Source organism: Anolis carolinensis, chromosome 1 (genome assembly GCF_035594765.1).
Source record: "Anolis carolinensis isolate JA03-04 chromosome 1, rAnoCar3.1.pri, whole genome shotgun sequence".
NCBI classification, from domain to species: Eukaryota; Metazoa; Chordata; class Lepidosauria; order Squamata; family Dactyloidae; genus Anolis; species Anolis carolinensis.
In genome coordinates this window covers 307,572,594-307,585,207 of record NC_085841.1, presented here as the reverse complement: position 1 = coordinate 307,585,207, position 12,614 = coordinate 307,572,594, and positions in this window count along the sequence as shown.

Below are 12,614 nucleotides of genomic sequence, written 5' to 3'. Positions count from 1 at the left end.
CTTCTTCTTTTCTCAACAGCAAACAGGCCTCAAAATAGCAAGGCCTCTGAGTACACTGCTCTCTTCACCAGCAGTACTCAGTCAGCACTGGAAACTTGATCAAACTGGTGCTGCTGCAGCAGAACACAAATACAGTAGAGTCTCACTTATCTAACATAAATGGGCCGGCAGAATGTTGGATAAGCGAATATGTTGGATAATAAGGAGAGATTAAGAAAAAGCCTATTAAACATCAAAATAGGTTATGATTTTACAAATTAAGCACCACAACATCATGTTATACAACAAATTTGACAGAAAAAGTAGTTCAGTATGCAGTAATACTACATAGTAATTACTGTATTTACGAATTTAGCACCAAAATATCATGATGTATTAAAACATTGACTACAAAAATGCGTTGGATAATCCAGAACATTGGATAAGTGAATGTTGAATAAGTGAGATTCTACTGTAGTATCAAATCAATCCCCAGGTCTTTACAGGCTCAGCCAATTGGCTTCATGTACTTCATTTTCCAGTTAACACACACAGCACAGAGCCTTTGCAAACCATGACAATTACCATCTATCATGTTGGGCCAACTAACACCTCCCAACAAAGGATTCCCTCAGGCAGTAGGCAGCTAGACCTTGAAGCTGCAAGTGTTGGAAATAGCAACTTCCTAAACCTTTCACTATTTCCAAGGCAGGGAGTTTCAGGAAAAAATTATATTTCTGTTTTATTGACTGTTCTAAAGCCTTTGACTGTGTGGATCATAATAAACTGTGGCAAGTTCTTGGTGGCATGGGAATACCAAGTCACCTTGTCTGTCTCCTGAGGAATCTGAATAACAATCCAAGTAGCAACAGTAAGAACAGACTACTGAACAACAGACTGGTTCAAGATTGGGAAAGGAGTACGGCAGGACTACATACTCTCTCCCTACCTATTAAACTTGTACGCAGAACACATCATGCGACGTGCAGGGCTTGAGGAATCCAAGGCTGGAGTTAAATTGCTGGAAGAAACATTAACAACCTTAGATACGCAGATGATACCACTTTGATGGCTGAAAGTAAGGAGGAACTGAGGAGCCTTGTAACCAAGGTGAAAGAAGAAAGTGAAAAAGCTGGGTTGCAGTTAAACATCAAGAAAACCAAGATCATGGCAACCAGTCTGATTGACAACTGGCAAATAGAGGGAGAAAAAGTGGAGGCAGTGACAGACTTTATATTTCTAGGTGTGAAGATCACTGCAGATGCAGACTGCAGCCAGGAAATCAGAAGACGTTTCCTTCTTGGGAGGAGAGCAATGGCCAACCTCGACAAAATAGTGAAGAGTAAAGACATCACACTGGCAATGAAGGTCCACATAGTTAAAGCAATGGTATTCCCCATAGTAACCTATGGTTGCAAGAGCTGGACCATAAGAAAGGCTGAGCAAAGGAAGATAGATGCTTTTGAACTCTGGTGATAGAGGAAAATCCTGAGAGTGCCTTGGACCGCAAGAAGATCCAGCCAGTCCATCTTCCAGGAAATAATGCCCGGCTGCTCACTGGAGGGAAGGATATTAGAGGCAAAGCTGAAGTATTTTGGCCACATCATGAGAAGACAGGAAAGCGTGGAGAAGATCATGATGCTGGGGAAAATGGAAGGAAAATAGAAGAGAGGCCGACCAAGGGCAAAATGGATGGATGGTATCCTTGAAGTGACTGGCTTGACCTTGAAGGAACTGGGGGCGGCGATAGCCGACGGAGCTCTGGCGTGGACTGGTCCATGAGGTCACAAAGAGTCGGAAACGGCTATGTGATTGAGCAGCAGCAGCATATAGCAGACATGGGCAAACTTTAACCATCCAAGAATTTTAGACATCAACTTCCACAATTCCTAACAGCCGGTAAGCTGGCTGGGATTTCTAGGAGTTGAAGTCCAAAACACCTGGAAGGCCGATGCTTGCCCATGCCTGGTATATAGGGTAAAACACAAATATAAATGACAACAATTAGGACAGGATTATTTCCCCTCTCTGCTCACCCACTATTTATTTTTTGAAAACATTATCACAATTGACTTTGCAATCTGCCAGGCATTACCAGATGGAGTTTTGCTCCATCTATGATTTGGATTCTATGCAAGAATTTAGGGATCACAGAGGTCTCCAGATATGACGCGTTCCCTTTTTGTAATGACGCTGCTGCAATTTTGTCTGGAGCAAATGCATTCAGATGTATTGTTGTTCTATTTTTTAGATTCATTTATATTCCATATTTTCTCCAATACTGGTACTTACCTGCCCACCAGGCCGTTTGTGAGATTGAAAACCATGAAAAAAAAGAAGTCAGTTTTCATACCATGTCAAAACAAAGACAAGATAGACTTAAGTGTGCTAGTTTTAACTACTCATTGGAAGTTCAAGGGGTCTGGAGCCTACATTTGGAAAGGAGTTCAGTAAGAAAGGACAAGAACTAACCTTCCCATATACTTGTGAAGGCAAAATGCTGTCCTGTATTGGTACAAATAAACAGCCAGAACATCTTCCCCATTCTTCTCTCCGTGTTGTTTTCTTCACTCCCAGTATCATATTGTCACTTTCTGTCCCCAACAGCAAAATTCCCTTCACCTGTGACAATTCATTTGTCAGTATTTCCAGAGCAGCCAGTTTGCTAGTCTGTATAAAAACAACAAACATCTTCATTAATCTTTGAAGTGCCAAAAGATTATTCACTGTTGCTCTATGGATTGCTTGTCCGTGCTCCTTGCCCACATCAAGATATTTTCATGTCCAGTTCAGAAAACGGCTTTACTTTATGCCCTTCATGTTGCTGTAAAAGTGTACTATAAATCTGAATGAGGGAACGGTTGTGTGTCCCTCATGCTTAAAACCAGGGGTCCCCAAACTTTTTAAACAAGGGGCCAGTTCACGATCCTTCGGACCGTTGGAGGGCCGGACTATAGTTGGCCACCGAGCAATAATAATTAACAACAACAACAACAACAACAACAATAAAAAATGGGTTGAAAGAAACCCTTTGGGCCATTGAGTCCAACCCCCTTCTGCCTTTGTGCACCAAAAGCACAAGCAAAGCATCCCTGACAGATGGCCACCCAGCCTCAATGTTAATAAAAATAATAGTGATAGTAATAATAAAGAGGGTTGGAAGAGACCCCTTGGGCCATTTAGTCCAACCCCCTTCTGCCTTTGTGCACCAAAAGCACAAGCAAAGCACCCCTGACAGATGGCCACCCAGCCTCAATGTTTTGGTTTTTTTGGTTTTTTTCGTGTCAGGAGCAACCGGAGTTGCTTCTGGAGTGAGAGAATTGGCCGTCTGCAAGGACATTACCCAGGGGACGCCCGGATGTTTTGATGTTTTTACCATCCTTGTGGGAGGCTTCTCTCATGTCCCCGTATGGAGTTGGAGCTGATAGAGGGAGCTCATCCACACTCTCCCCAGGTGGGATTCGAACCTGGCAGCTTTCAGGTCAGCAACCCAACCTTCAAGTCACTTAGTCCACTACGCCATCTGGGGGCTCCAGCCTCAATGTTAATGTTAATGGTAATAATAATAATAATAATAATAATAATAATAATAATAATAATAATAATAATAAGGGTTGTAAGAGAAGAAGAGACCCCTTCTGCCTTTGTGCCGTGGGGGCCTTAGTTTGGGGACCCCTGCTTAAAACAGTCTTTGTCTTTATGTATCTCCCCTGGCAGGTAAATAAGATGTATCTTGAAAAACACCACTTCAAAAGGCAAGGAGCTGAGACATTGATTCTAAAACCAATATTAATAATTACTACTTTGGGTTGCTAACTTCCCAAGGACCCACAGTGGTACAAGATGAAAACCTCTGAGGTCCTTTTTCTGTAGAATTTTAATCTTATACCTCTCTGGCATTGGCTTTGAAAGACTACACAGTTTTTCCCCCCTTTGTTTTTCCAATATCTCAGATTGAGGGAACTGCTTTGGGCTTGAAAATATCTGCAGGTCTTTGAGAAATAGGAAGCCCTCTGTGGGTCTTTATATTCTGTTTCAGATCAAACCAGCTCATGAGGTATTTTCAGGAGTTTAAGCACTTTTTGAATGCACTTCCTGTTTTTCATTTCTTTAAACAATCAAAGAGAAACTGCCAAAAACATTACATTCCAACCACGGAGCCAGGCCTTGTGGGAGGGGTGGCTTGGAAGGCTGCTGGGGTTTCAAGTGTGCACCTCTCCTCCCTTTCTTTTTTCAGGAGAGGGGAAGCATCCCAAAGCAGGAAGCTTCTATCTTTTACACAGAGCAGTAAAAGCTTTTCAAAGTAACAAGGTCAATGTACCAGTTTTTGTTTTGTGCCTTAAAGTCGTTTCTGAATTATGGTGCCCCTAAGGCAAATGTATCACAGGGTTTTTGTGGCAAAATGTGTTCAGAAGGGTTTTCCTTTGCCTTCCTCTGAAGCTGAGAGAATGTGACTTGCTCAAGGTACCAAGTAAGTTTCCATGGCCAAGTAGAGATTCAAATCCTGGTTTCCGGAATCATTGTTTAAACCGCTACACTACACTGGCTCTTCCATGCATGATAGGGAACAACAAAATTTCAAGCCCAAGTGCCTCGCTGCTTGAGGATCCACCATAACACAATCTCATGCTAAGGATGACCTTGAGAGAGAAGAAGTAGTGCTACCTAAATACTCAGCCCATTCTCATACCTCATTCCCATATCCTCCAGAGCAGTGGTTCCCAACCATTTTTTGACCAGGGCCCACTTGACCAGCGACCCCATGAACAGGGACCACTTTGATAAGGGACCACTCTTGCAGGTTTGATTGAAGATGTTTTCTCCTTCAGTGTGGCCAACTTCCTCCAGTCAGAGCAGGAAGACTGAGATCTCTGGAGAGAACATCTCTTTAGGAATCTCTAGGTCATCCGGGGAAATTCTGTGTTCAGCTACCAGTGGAAATTGATCCTCCTAGAGTCATGCTGAAAGACCTAGCAATTCCAAGAGAGGTGTTATCTCAATAAAACAATGGTTCCCAACCTTTTTTTTTTGACCAGGGACCACTCTCCAACATTAGTACCAAAAGGATTGCAAATCAGTTTTTGGTCAACTTTAGATTCTATTTGGTTACTTGGGGTGCTGATTCAGAAAAGTGAATTGGATAGACCACATCGGCTCTAGTTTCTGATACAGAACATATGCCATACAGTAGTCACCATCTGCTCCCCAACATAAGGTCATATTTAATCATCTAAAGGTTTCTGGAAAATGATTCATAATTATGCAAAAGGAATCTTAGATAAGAATTGTAAACCTGAATATTATTTGTTAAATATTACCGACTTTCACTTAGAAAAAAATGAAGATATATTATTCTTTCACATAACAGCAGCTGCTCGAGCTTTAATAACTCAAAGATGGCGTTCGAAAGACATCCCATCGGAAGATGCATGGATCACCAAATTAAGGGAATACATGGACATGGACACTATGATCTTTTTATTACAAGATTACACCAAAAAACAAAGGACGGACTGGTCACCAGTAAAAAAATTCTTACAAGGGAAATGTCGGATCAATTTTGAATAGTTTGTCAGAGTAATGTTAGACGAGTGTCGGACCGAGAAAGTGCGGGGATATGGGCAGAGAAAACTCTTAGTATAATGTAAATGAATTACTACCCCTGTGAAATCGACCGGAAGTTATCAGTGTGTGTGTTTTTGTTTTTTGTTTTGTTTTCTTTTCTTTTCTCTCCTTTTTTTCCCCCCTCACAATTTTTGTAATGTAATTCCCTAAATTCTGGAAAATCATTAAAAATATTCAATCAAATAAAATCATATTTAATAATCTAGAGTTGATCTGGTCAGCAGAAAGGAGAGGGAAAAAATAAATAAAGAGGAAGGAAGTTCACAGACCGGATTTTCGTTCTTGCAGCCCACTGCTGGGCCACGGCCCACAGGTTGAGAACCATTGCTCCAGAGAGACTGGAGATTTCTCCCATGCAAACTGCACTGAAACACTTTGTGCTGTGATTGGTTGTTCTGCATCCACCTTCCAGTGATCCGACAAAGCAAGCGTGTTTGTGAATGCTTAGTAACATTGGCAACGGTTGAGTAAAATACCTGGAGTAGAGTACTTTGTCAACAGAAAGCTTGTAGGAATGAGTGTGGGCGGTAGTGGTGAAAGGATTGCTGCTCCCTACTCCTGTGTGGAAGGGGACAATACCATTAGAGTAAGATAGTTCAGATAAGATGAGGGACTTGTCTCCGTGAGGATAAGTGGGCCAGGGTGGCCAATGGAAGGGAAGCCAAAATAAACAATAAGTGTGGCTAACTCTTTCCTCCTTCTGTTTTTGTCCTTCTTCTCCTCCTTTGCAATGACACTGCGGTACAGCCTCTTATAATTCGTCACCTAACCACACTGGAGAACCGTCTCTTACAGTGGCTCAGCTGCCTTCTTCCATGCTATAAATACCAGGCAGACAGTGGGTACAGCCTCCTTTTCCTTTCCCCCCATTTGTTTTCATTTATTCGTACAGACAAGCTGAAGTGGTTTCAGAGAAGGGCAACAAGGATGACTCAAGGTATGGAGAACAAACATATGAGGAGAGCTGGAAGTCACTGAATATATTCAGTTTGCTGAAGAGAAAACTCAGGGGTGACATGATTGTATTCTTTAGAAGCCTTGGGGGCTGTCAGGGAGAGGAGGATAAAGGCTTGTTCTCTACTGCCCCAGAGGACAGGATGAGGTCTAATGGCGTTAAGTAGATTTTGATTGAATGTTTTGAAGGAACCTCTTGACAAGCACAACAGTGGAACCAATTGCCCAGAGAGGTGTGGGATCTGCTCTGGTTGTCTTCAAGAAGGAGGTAGACATCTACCTGCTGCAAATGTTGCATTGAGCAGTGGATGGGAATATGAATCTATGATTCTATTATTCCTGTCCCATTTTTCCCCTAAAATTGGGATTAATTATAGTTTACAATAAAAAGATTTTTAAAAATACACATAATGGCATAAGTAAAACATACAAAGCATTGTTGAAATGTAGATTTAAATGTCAATTGAAAAGACAAATGAATTAAATCAATAAAACAGCACAATGTTAATAGCATTTGAAGTCTCTTCCTAAAAGCCTGTTGAAATAGAAAGATTTTTATTTGCCAATAAGGACAGCATGTAGGAAACTAACTTAGCTTCCTTAGGGCCCTCTCCCAGGTTTCTGCTAGATATTTTTTGCAAGTTCTTGAAAAAATTTTTTTAACCCTATCACTACTAACCACTTTGGGGAAAAAAACTAACCATGACTCTAGGTCAATGTCTTAGAATAAAAGTACTGGTTAACATGGCTCATGAGAAACCTTGCAGTCTGGAGGTTATAATCAGGCAGTAATCAGCTTCTTTCTCCAACCACAGCAACCAAACAAGTCTATTTTTTAACAGACTTAACACCGACAACACCCAAGTATGTGCTACCTACGTAGACTTGTTTATGATACTATCTCTGTTTTCACTTGAATGCCATTGCGTTCATAGACAAGCCCCACAGAGAGAATAAGATTACTCATTAGGAAAGCCATATATGATTATAACACTGCTTCAGTTCTCTTTGTCTATGTAGTTTTTGGTAAAAAGCAGCCTGAACTTGATTTTCTCCTTCTCTTTCCTGAAACATAGTCCATATGAGCCAAAAAAAACCAGCACAAAACATGAGGAAATGGAAAATTATAATATGGAAAAACAAATCACAGACAGTACAAAAGAGCCGTATGACATCAGTTGCTAAATATACCCTAAAAAGTCAGACAGTTCTCTTAATTCTGGTAAACCTTACAATTATCTGAAACTTCCTTAGAATCATAGAGTTGGAAGAGTCCACAGTGGTCATCCAGTTTAGCCTTCTGCATTGCAGGAATTCACATTCAAATCACTAATGACAAATGGCCATCCAGCCTATGCTTCAATACTTCAAGACAGGGGTTCTCAACCTGTGGGTCCCCAGATGTTTTGGCCTTCAACTCTTAGAAATCCTAACAGCTGGTAAACTGGCTGGGATTTCTGGGAGTTGTAGGCTAAAACATCTGAGGACCCACAGGTTGAGAACCACTGCCTTAAGAGAAGAGCAACCCGCCACATTCTAGTTCTTTCCCTCTTTTTCTGTTTGTTGTATATGTTCCTTTTTAATCTTTTCTCAGTTGAAAGTATTTTAGACCTCCGTCCTGGTTTCTCAAAACATCTGCCATTTTTCCTCCTCACTCCAACTGTTTGCTATTGTGCCTTCAATATCTCACTTTTCAGAAACTCCCATCTATCCTGAACTTCATTCCCTTTTAATATTTCAAACCACAGGGTCACACCCACTCTTCCCCTAAGTTTACTGAAATCATCTTTTTAAAAGTCTGGAATGTGTATCCGATCATGCTTTGCTTTCCCTTTCCTCTGTATAACAAATGGCAGAGAACATGGTTACTTCCATTTAAGGATCAATGTAATGCTGCTTTTCATGTTTGATCTGTTTCTCTGAAATATATTATATCCCTCTATTACTATATTCCAATCATGAGAGTCATACAACTATGTTTCAGTGATGCCTTTTCTATCATACTTGCTTTAAGGGTTAAGGGTTCCTGCTCCATCTTGTTCATTTTCCATGCTTTGTGCATTAGACTAGTACCAAGTTAAACCAACGAACCATCATCCAGCTTCATATTGTTGACATGACATCAGCAACCAGATGTTCTCTGTATGTTTGAATTACCACTCTCATCATCCCTAGTCAGTCAGTTTGGTCAAATATACACTACAGGTGGTTCACACATAGTGAGAAAAACCCCTGAAATGCAAGACTGTTATCTCAACTTGTTATCCTTTGGCATGGCATTATTCTAGATGCCTGGTTATAATAATTCGTATTTCATATGCAATTCAAAAGATGTTTATAAAATGACAGTTGCATCTATTTTACACATGGATATAGGAAATGTAAATATAATATTATCCGGACAACTGCAAGTATTTTCTTGCTTACCTTGCCTGTAATGGTCTAAAATTGCTGCCTTTGTGTTAAAGTACATCTTCTCACATGGAGCCTTTATCAAGAAATAACTGTGCCTTTTCTGTCTGGAAGGACTCCATATAGACTTGTGGGCAAACAAACACAAAACCTTTTCTTGTATTTATTTATTTGACTGCATTAGAAACAATGAAGACACGGCAAGCAAGGCACTAGAATGTGCAGAGCGAGCATGCATACATTTCATCCAAGGGCATAACTTCAGTCTATGAACAAAATATTACCAGTACCTATCCAAAATTCTGCCATGTAAACAGTGAACAGGAAACAGCTGCATTATCATTCTAGACAATATGTTCCAAGACAGGAAGGTAGAACTGAATACTGTGAAAGAGCCACACTAGATAACCCATGCTCGTTTTAGGGGAATATTATTTTAAAATTCTATTTAAAATTCTTTCACATAAAATACCACTATTACCAGTACAGCGAGTTAGTAACATCAGGGTTAGATAAATATATGCAAATTGTGGGAAATGGCAGATTGGTAAAATTGCCTTTTTGGAACAAAACTCTCAACATACCAAGCCACTGTGATCACTTGCCGATTATAGCATGTAAAAGTAGCTTTTCCAAGCCCTACATAGTATCAACATCACTAGGTAAGGGGTTTATGTGAACCTCTTTCCTAAAAGATCTGGCAAAATTGAACTCATTTGTAGCTGAGCTTTCTCAACACTGGCCAACACACATTTTGGTACCTCAAATGTAACTCTATTTCTGTGTATATTTGACCTGCTGATTCCAAAAAATGGCACCAGTTCCCCCTATCAGTTCTAGTTTTTGAGATACATAACATATGGCATCTTCCAGTCGCCATAGAAAATCATGATAACCATATCTTTGGGCTCTTCCAGACTACACTTAACCTTTTCTTGGAGCTGGTTAAAAAAAACCATACTCTAGAGGAAAAAAACGGGTAACTTCCAGGGGGGCATGGGGAGGCTGGAGACCCCCCCCCCAAGCCCTAAAAGCAACAGAAAACTTATTGGGCCACCATGATACCTCTCTGCAGGCCTCCTGGAAAGTACCAGGAAGGTTGGGGGGGGGGGGGGCAGAAATCAGGGATTTGGGGAGCAGGTGGCTGGGTTTTTTTTTGGTTTTTTTGGTTTTTCTGGCTCATCAATCCTGAAGGAGTAAATTAGGCTGTGGGGACAGACTCCCGGGACTGCAGGATCACGCCCAGGAGTCTGTCCCCACAGGGCCCATACCCCATTAGAACTGGGCCTTTCAAGGGGAGCACAGGGGTGAATGTAAATAAAAGAGGGGGAAATGTATAGAATATGTTTATATAATTGTAACTTTTTCTCAAATAATAATAACAATAAAAAACTTCAAAAAAAAAAGAAGAAGAAAAAGAACTGGGCCTTTCAGGAAGGCCCAGGTATAATGGGGTATCTAAATCATTCGCAACAAAGCAGGGTTTTCCTGCTTTTTCACGAATTATTCCCATTTCACCTGAGGCATCATTTGGACACTTCAGGTAAAAGTCTGACAGGTATATGGATACTGTCTGGAAGGGCCCTAAGACACTAGAGCTGATGTGGTCTAACCAATGCAATTTTCTGAAGCAGAGCCCCAAATAAATCCAGAAACATACCTAAAAACAAACCACCAATAATTTCTTTTGTTCGGCTGCATTATCAATCAGAAGTGTACTAAATTATCAAACACTTAAAAATAATTAGAAATAGTATTATTATTCCTAGGAGGTTACAACAGCAATTGAAACCCCTAAGCATAATAAAGGTTTCTTTGTACATTTACTTGGGAGTGAACTACACTGAACATATGGCAATATTTCTATGCATACATTGTGCTTCTAAAATTTAAGAACATTTGAATGATAGTGTACAGTAGAATCTCACTTATCCTGCATAAACGGGTTGGCAGAATGTTAGCTAAGTGAAAATATTGGATAATAAGGAGGGATTAAGGAAAATTACGTTATGATTTTACAAATAAAGCACCAAAACATCATGTTTTACAACCAATCGACAGAAAAAGCAATTCAATACATAGTAATGTGATGTAGTAATTACTGTATTTATGAATTTAGCATCAAAACATTGCAATGTGGTGAAAACATTGACTACAAAAACATTGGCTACTAAAAGGCAGACGGTGTTGGATAATACAGAACGTTGGATGAGTGAAGGTTGGATAAGTGAGACTCTACTGTATTAGGAAAATACTTTGTCTTCCTCCTGCAAGTACTTGCCAAGTAGACAACTTGCCATTGTTGACCACTCCACCCCTGCACCTTGAAAACATGGCATTGAAAATATGCTTCCTTCCTGGATGCATTTTCTGCTACACACCTGTGAACCTTTTCTTACAAATTTCCCACAGGTCTAGCAAGAGATTTATTAAAAAGCAATCTTATATTTGTAATATAGTATGGGGGAGGTAGAAGAAGACAGGCAAGCAATTAACCACACCTGCACATGCTATTGGATAAATACAGTTCAAAGGTGAAAAGTGGAGTACAAACTTTGCTGCATGAAAGTAAATGTTTCACATTAAAACTGATTTAAAATATTAGGGTTATTTCTTCTGAAACAGATGAACCTGCTCTGGTAAGCCATTTTTGCACTCACTGTGCAAGAGGCATGCTAAGCTGGAGCACTCCCACTTTGTCAATATACCATCTATTTTTATCTTGGAAGAAGGAGTCTCATATAAGTACAGTATCTGCAAAGTAATGCTTTGCCCAACCCAGTGCTCCCCAGATGCCTCCGACTGCAGTTTCCCTCTTTCCCCGGCCAGCATGGCCTTTTCCCAGCTGGATACCTATACCTAAAAAGGAAGAGCTCTATTTTAGCTCTTAAGGTTCTTCACAGAGAAAGGAAATGAGGTACAGTGGGCTTTGTTTATATGAAGGGTTGGAAACTTATGCATCTCCACAAAAGAGGGGATGAAAAAAGACACTGTTTTGCATCAAATCTGAACATAGTAATTTAGATATATGGATACAAATTTAAAGAAATCATTACTGTGTTTTTATTGGAAATACAATTTTATTTCATCATTGTGGAAAAGCTGTGCCCGGGTTTGTTATCTAGGGACTGTCAGGATAGGAATAATGAAACTGCCACCCCCACGTTGTGGGAATACAATTCCTAGTAGCCCTAGAAGCATCTTCACCAGTGAGGAATCCTGGGATCTACAATCCAATAGCATGTGGAAGGCCACACCGTTTCTATTCTTGGACTAAGTTCACAGCTATCTTTTTGGCTCCTTCCCTTCCTTCCTATGATGCTTAACCTTAAATAGACTTGGGAATGCAAAGCTTATTTAGACAGGATGCTTTCAAAAGAGGGGTGTCCTCTAATAAACCATTTAAACAGAAAACTCTTTGGTCATATAGCCATCCTATTTATGCAAGAGGGAATCACTGGATGATAACAACATTTCTGGTTGTCTATGTGTTGCCTTTTCCAAATAATAGTTCCTCGCTATGTATTAAAACATACTTCTCCTTTCTTGAGTTGTACAGTCCCGTAACTGTAAAAGGAACTTCTGAATTTCTAAAAGGACAGAATGCTCTCATAAAAAGATTACTAATGCCCTGACATTTGTTT